This window comes from Nuphar pumila, chromosome 3 (assembly GCF_984573655.1).
Source record: "Nuphar pumila chromosome 3, dmNupPumi1.hap1.1, whole genome shotgun sequence".
In the NCBI taxonomy this organism is placed as follows: domain Eukaryota; kingdom Viridiplantae; phylum Streptophyta; class Magnoliopsida; order Nymphaeales; family Nymphaeaceae; genus Nuphar; species Nuphar pumila.
In genome coordinates this window covers 82,288,210-82,295,650 of record NC_143251.1, presented here as the reverse complement: position 1 = coordinate 82,295,650, position 7,441 = coordinate 82,288,210, and positions in this window count along the sequence as shown.

Genomic DNA, 7,441 nt, shown 5'->3' with positions numbered 1-7,441 from the left:
ATAATGGAGCCCAAACTGGCCAAACCATCAGCTATTTGATTAAACTCTCTTTTGATATGGAAAAGCTGAAATTCCTCGAAATTGTTGATAAGGGCTAAAACGATCTTTTGGTAAGGGAGCAACTTCTGATCTTTTACCTGCCATTCAGCTTTGACTTGGCTGACTACGAGAAATGAATCGCCGAAAGCGTGTACCCTCTTAACATTGAAGTCTTGCAAAATTCTCATACCTTGTATTAAAGCTTCATACTCAGCCATATTATGGGTACATTGAAAATCCAGTTTCAGAGAAAAGAGGATCATCTCTTTCTCTGGTGTGATCAGCAAGATTCCGACCCCTATGCCGGCCATGTTCTTGGATCCATCGAAAAATAGATTTCAAACTGGGGATTGTTGGACATTACAGATCCGTTTATCGGGAAAACTATCCTCGATTTTAACATCTTTTGCCAAAGGAAAATCTGCCAATTGGTCCGCAATTGCTTGACCTTTGATAGATTGCTGAGAAACATACCCCAGATCATACTACATTAACAGGACTTGCCACTTAGCAATCCGTCCACTGAGAAATGGTTGTTCGAGAATATACTTGAGAGGATTATGTTTTGAGAGAATCTTGACTTCTGATGCTAACAAGTAATGTCTCAACTTCTGACACATCCATACTAGTGCTAGGCATGTCTTTTCTATCTGAGAATATTTCTTCTCGTAATCAATGAAGGTCTTGCTTACATAATAGATGGCATGTTCAATCAAACTGCCTTCCTCATACTGTGCCAAGAATCCACCACAAGCGGCTTGGTTAACTGAAACATATAGCAAGAGAGGCTTTCCCAATTCTGGTGGCTTCAGAACAAGCAGATTAAGAAGATATTTCTTGATACGTTCAAACGATTGCTGACACTCTGGTCCCCACTCAAATTTCACTCCTTTTCTGAGTAGATGATTGAAAGGTTCACATCTCATGGCAAGGTTGGATATGAATCTTCGAATTGATTGCATACGTCTTTGAAGACTACGCAATTCCTTAAGAGTAGTTGGAGGTGGCATGTCAATGATGGCCTTTGCTTTAGCGGGATCCATTTCTATACCCTTTTTGCTGACCAAGAAGCCTAGCAATTTGCCTGATTCAACCCCGAAGACACATTTTTGAGGATTGAGTCTCATTTTGTAAAGAATGAGTTGCTTGAAGACTTGACTTAAAGCATTGATATGATCTTCTTCTTCTTTGGATTTGACCAGGATGTCATCAACGTATGCATACATAGTCTTGTGCATCTGATCATGGAAAATGACAGCCATTGCACGCTGATAGGTTGCCCCAGCATTCTTGAGCCCAAACGGCATGACTGTATAACAGAAAGTGCCCCATGGAGTAGTGAAGGATGTTTTATATTGATCACGAGCGGCCAACTTGATCTGATTATATCCGGAGTATCCGTCCATGAAAGAGAACATGGCATGCCCAGTCGTGCTATCAACTAGGAGATCAATATTTGGGAGTGGATAGTCATCCTTTGGCGTAGCTTTATTGAGATCGCGAAAGTCGATACAAATTCGCACTTTGCCGTTTTTCTTGGGAACTGCAGCGATATTCGCCAACCAGTCCGGATAATCTATTGCTCGAATGAATCCTGCTTTAAGCAAGTCCTCAAGTCCTTCCTTGACCTGTTGCTCGATTCAAGGATCCATTTTTCTTAACTTCTGCTTAATAGGTTTCGCATCAGGCTTCAGAACGAGTCGATGTTCCACCAATTTAGGATTTAAACCTGGCATATCTTCATAAGTCCATGCGAACACTTCTTGGTACTGCTTGAGAAAGTCAATGAGCCTTTCCTTCTCATTTGTACTTAGGTTGGTGCCGATCTTGAGAATTTTCGGACTATCTTCTGGACCAATATTGATGTCCTCAGTCGGGTCCTGAACTAGGGTCGATGGTTCATCTTGTTTCTGAATCGCTGCAAATTCTGGCAACTCTGGAAGCGACGAATCAAATTCTGTCATTTCTTCTGACTGCTTTGTGACCTTACTGTCCTCTGCTCTTACCTGGACCTGATGTATCTTTGCTGGTTTCGATAGGATTGAAGGATTGATGACTAATCTTTTTATCAGTTGAGAAGACATTCTGAAATTTTTGAAAAAGAATAGCTTTTAGAAAAAGTTCATTCACTATGACATAAATTGTATGAGAATAAAAAAGATAAGAATAATGAATTTTGAAGACAAATTACAGAGGAATAAGAGAAAGATGACATCCAGATAGACGAGAAAAATGATAACTTTATTGAAGACTTGGAATGAAATAAGGACATTTAAAATGAGCTGAAATGGGACGTTGTCCCTACAAACTGCAGAAATCAAATGAATGAAATAGAAAAGGCAGATGGTAGAAAATTTTTAATGGATCCCTTTAATGAAGACAGTATTTTTGTGAGATCTTTTGCCCATGAATCCTAGTCCTGCCCTGCGCGGATGATGATCAGGGATCACTGGCTCTAGCCAGCCATCTCCGTTCTTGCCCAATCCTCTGAAAGGCTGATAACCATGCTTCAGTAATAGGTCAAATCCTTTCTTGGTTCTAACAAACTGCGGGAAAAGAGGATGGTCTTTGAAAGTACTGTAATCGAGACGACCTCCGATCTTAAAGAAATGTGGTCCTTGCCATTGGACCATCGCTGCTGTGTGATTTGTCTCTGATGTTGCTTCTAACTTTAGCATTTCAAAGCTTTCACTGAGAACAACCTCTTCACTTTCCCTAATGCTGGGGATATCAGCAGTATAAGTTGGCCTAAAGATCATAGGCTGAGGTAGCCTCTCTTCAGAATCTTCCCCTAAAACAGTAGTTATCATGCCACCTTTAGACCATTTGATGCACTGATGCAGAGTGGATGGTACGGCGTTGGCATTATGAATCCATGTTCTTCTTAGTAGAAGATTATACGTTGGCGGCACGTTAACGACATGAAAAAGAACCATATGAACAGAGTAGTTAATAAATATTTCCAAGAAGATCTTTCCCTTTGCTGTCTGTCCATGATTATCGAACCCATAAATAGTGATCGGATCCGGTGTGTACTCTTCTTCTTTTATACCCAGAGCCTTGGCAGTCATTTCAGGACAAATGTTGAGGCTACTGCCTCCATCTACAAGCACATGGGGTACAGTCATTCCCCGGGTTCGCACCACAATGTACAGAGCATTGTTATGAAATGCGTGAGGTTTTGGCAGATCCTCATCTGAGAAGGTTATGGGAGCATTGGTCATGGCCTGATTAACGATCTGAGCCATGTCTTCAGGTGTGATGCTTGGCTTGACCTTGATTTTTCGCAGTAAATCATCCAGGACTTGCTGATGCTTAGGAGAGGCACGTGCCAACTCAAGGATAGGGATATTAGAGAGGGCAGTGATTGGTCTTTGCACTGTATCGACCTTTTCTTCTGATGTTCTCCCTTTTTCCGAAGTAGATTTGACAAGGCTCTTGGGTAACCATGGCATTCTTTTGGCTACCTCTGGAGATACCCCAGTGGGCTCTCTTGAAACTTTCAGCTTACTGAATGCTGAAACGAGGTCCATCTTTTGGGAACTGGACTGGGCCTTATGCAACACTAATACCTGATGCTGCACCTTGATATCACTGCTAGGGCATGGTCGGATATGATCTTGTGGCTGAAAGGGATGATCAGATATCATTGCTGTTGAGTGCTGCAAGAAAGGCTGTTTTAGAATCTCCATTTTCTCATCTTCAGCCCCTTCTACCAACAAATTTTTGTCAATATAATCTTGTATGATGTTTTTGAGAACGAAACAGTTCTCGGTATCATGTCCCACAGTTCGGTGAAACTTGCAGAATCTGTCTTTCATTTTTCCCATAACCACTGGCGGGTCAGTTACCCTTGGAAGCTTAATCATATCACTGCCGAGCATATATTCTAATACCGTCTCGAGGAACTGGTCTAGAGGAGTAAACTTGTGGTTATAACTCCATCCTTCCCGCTTCGGCTTTTCTTGTGGTCTTGATCTCTGTTCGAGGGTCTGTTGTGGCTGCTTATCATATTGAGTAATCGACTTGCCTTTCTGATCACTTTTGTTGGGATTTGACCCTCCTGAAGCATAACTGTGATTTTTTTCATTTCCTTTGTTCTGATTCTTACTGTTATTGGCAGAGTAGGTAAAACGGGCTTTCTTCTTTGATTCTTGTTGACTGTTATTCTTTGTAAACATAAAACCCTCATAAGATCCGTTCTCCATACTCAACTCGAGCCATTCGGCTCGTTCTGTCAGTTCTATGAAGCTCTTCAATGGAGATGTAGAAATTAGTCCCCTCAGGGGTTGCGAGAAGTTGCTTAGGATCAAAGATAGTGCGTGTCTTTCTGCTATTGGCTCACACATCTTATTGCAAGCGGATCTCCATCTATGAATAAAATCCCTGGCCTTCTTGTTTTCCTTCTGCCTCAGACTGCAGAGATGACTGAGAGTCGGGAGTGCTTCAGCATTGAATAGAAAGCTCTCAATAAATAAATTGACCACTTTGTCGAATTCTTTCAGTTCTATCGGATTAATGTGCTCTGAGTACCACTTTGCTGCGACACCCTCCAAACTGCGAGGAAAGCAGAGAAATAAGGCACGATTGTTCCTCTTGAACCTGGAACATTCTGCGAAGAATAGGGCGAGATGTGCTTTTGGGTCACCCGAACCATCAAACTTGATAAATTTCTTGGGGAGATTATCAAGATCATCATCCCCATCCAGTCCATCATAGAAGTCTTCACTTGTAAAGACTCTTTTGCCCTTATCACGAGTTTGAAGATCCTTAACTATTTTCATCACATCTTTGAGTTGTGACTGCGTAGGGTCGTCAACAGACTGATTCTTGGATTTGTAGGCCGACCCCTGCCCCTGAGTCGACCTTCTGAATTCTTGCTTGTTTTCATATTCTTTGTCAGTATCATCTGTTGATTCTGACTCATCAGACATTTCCTCATGACGATTCTGCTTTTTACTGATCTTCACATTTCTGGCCGTGTGATCCCTATCCTTCTGCTTGGTCTGAGTCTGCTCAGTACTGGCTTCAGCTTGCTCTGCCAGCATCTTGGTCATCATTTTCTTGAACATGATGTACATCTGGGGATCCACGTCATCCTCCACCTATTGTCCTTGACTTTTGGCTGATCGGGGTGAGTCCATTTCTTCTTTTGAAGCGACTGAGTACGCGATGCCTTGAACTGATGCGATTTTCTTTCCGGACCTTGTATGAACCATTGAATGTCACGACAACTCTCTAGAGATTGCTAACGTTCTCTGGAGATTGCTAACGCTCGCTGCAAGGCAAAACTGATGATTAGGATTTTGAAGGAAATTCGGTTTGGAGGAAAATATTTATTGAGAATTTTGGTAGACAATTGAAAGAGTATCCCATTACTAGGGATTGAGTCGTCGCTGGGATTACGACAATTGCGCTGCTATTCCTTTGCAAGAATAACATCTGAAAAATATGCCTTGTTACCTAGGCGAGGTCGTCAAACCAAGATAGGATGAAATTTAAAGGAATTTTATTGAAGAAAAAAAAAGACATGATTTTATTAATAATAGACTCGACAAAGGGGAGGGGGACGAACAATTTTCCACCACTCCTGATAATCAGAGGACACTCGAGGACCGGGAAAAATAGTAAGAGTAATAAAGGAATCCCAGCCATGTTTGGCAGAATGGTATGCTCCGGACCACTGATCTGATGCGAGGTCGAATTCTGGTAGAACCCCTGCTAGTGGACGAATCTCTACGCGCTTGTGCCTTTGAGAAAACTACCTGACACACTGCTCTGGATGATAGTATGCGCAGAAGAATGGACCAAGTAGCCTGAACCGCTTGCCGTATGCATAAGTGTATCTAGGAGGTGATTCCTGACGATCAAAGTAGTCCCATACGACCTCTTCCTCCTGAAGATTATCGATCAAGAACCAGTATCGAGCAATTGGAAGACGCTTTTCACCATTGTATCTAAATGAACTGGCTCAGGCGGGCACATGCCGGAGGAACCAAGATTGCAAGGCATAGGTGCACCCTTCGACTAGGATCGACTCTCCGAGTGTGAAGCGGGTCAACCCTCGGTATAGAAAAGCGAGTGCGGCCATGGCTATGGAGAGGTGGCTGGTCTGTCGACTTCCCCATCTCTATAGAAGCTGAACTATTCTGATATCTATATAATTCCGTCCATCAGGAAAGAAAGCTAATCCCACCGTGCACAGAACCATCGCATGCTCAATTCTCTCTCGAGCTGTCCTGGACAATGAGCTGACCTCTGCAAATGTTCCATACTGTTTGTAGATTTCGAGCAGGTCCACATATTCATTTTCATCCTCCTCTATCAATGGCCAAGACTTGCGTCCTGTCATGCGAGCTAAAGCGTCTCGGGGATCCAGACCCTTGACATTGATCAAAAACTGTTTCTCCAATGGATCTCCAGGCTGACCGGCTGGCTCGGGTAATCCCATAATCTCTGAAAATTCATCTATCAGTATTGTCATCTCGCCCCACGGGAACCAGAAGGTAGAAGTGCTCGGATTCCACCGTTCTGCTAGTGCATGGATCAAATTGCCGTTGACTGTCTGATTTCCCACTGCGGACGCCAGTTCTAACCCACAATCGTCCAAGTGGTCCAGAAACATACGAGAGAAATTCTTGAGCCATAAATAGTACCACCGGGGAAAGAAGGATCCGATGTTGAGGACTCGATGTTCAGGAAGACTTTGTCGCACCTCGTAGGAGATGTGACCCTCAGGGAAGACTGAATCAAGCTGACTGGATGCCATCGGACTGGAAATCATGGAAAATTGGAATAAGACTTGGGAAAATACAGGAAATTTAAGGAAAATGCAGACAGGATAAAAATAAAGTAGGAAATTCGAGATCCAGAAGACTGGAAAGATGAGAAATCACCTGGAGTTTTGAAGGAAATTAAGGAAAATTTGGAAAATTGTCTAGGGTTTGATGAAATATGAAGAAATAAATGGAAAATGAAGTATTTGGAAAATCGTCCAAGGTTTAAAACATGGACAGTACATGGACATAGATTGGGGAATTTTGAGAAAATCGTCCAGTATTTTAGAAAATTGGGAAAATATGAAAAATAAAAAGGAAATAACACATTCAATCACATTCTGCATAAACAAGTATGCACATACAACATTCCCTAAAAGCTGACTCTAGATGCACAAATTTTGAAATAGCTGTAGGACCTTAATCCTAACTCTAAGGTTCAGATCAACTGTATCCAATCATGCTATGCCTATATACTCAAGCCGAGGCTCGATGTACATGGCATAAAATCAATTTCTCTGGTTCTAGGTTCAAGTTTATCAACATCCTTGAGCACCTGCCGATATACGTTGAACTATGGCCCTTGGTACGTGGCAGGGGGGTTTTCACCCAAATAGGTGGCCCAG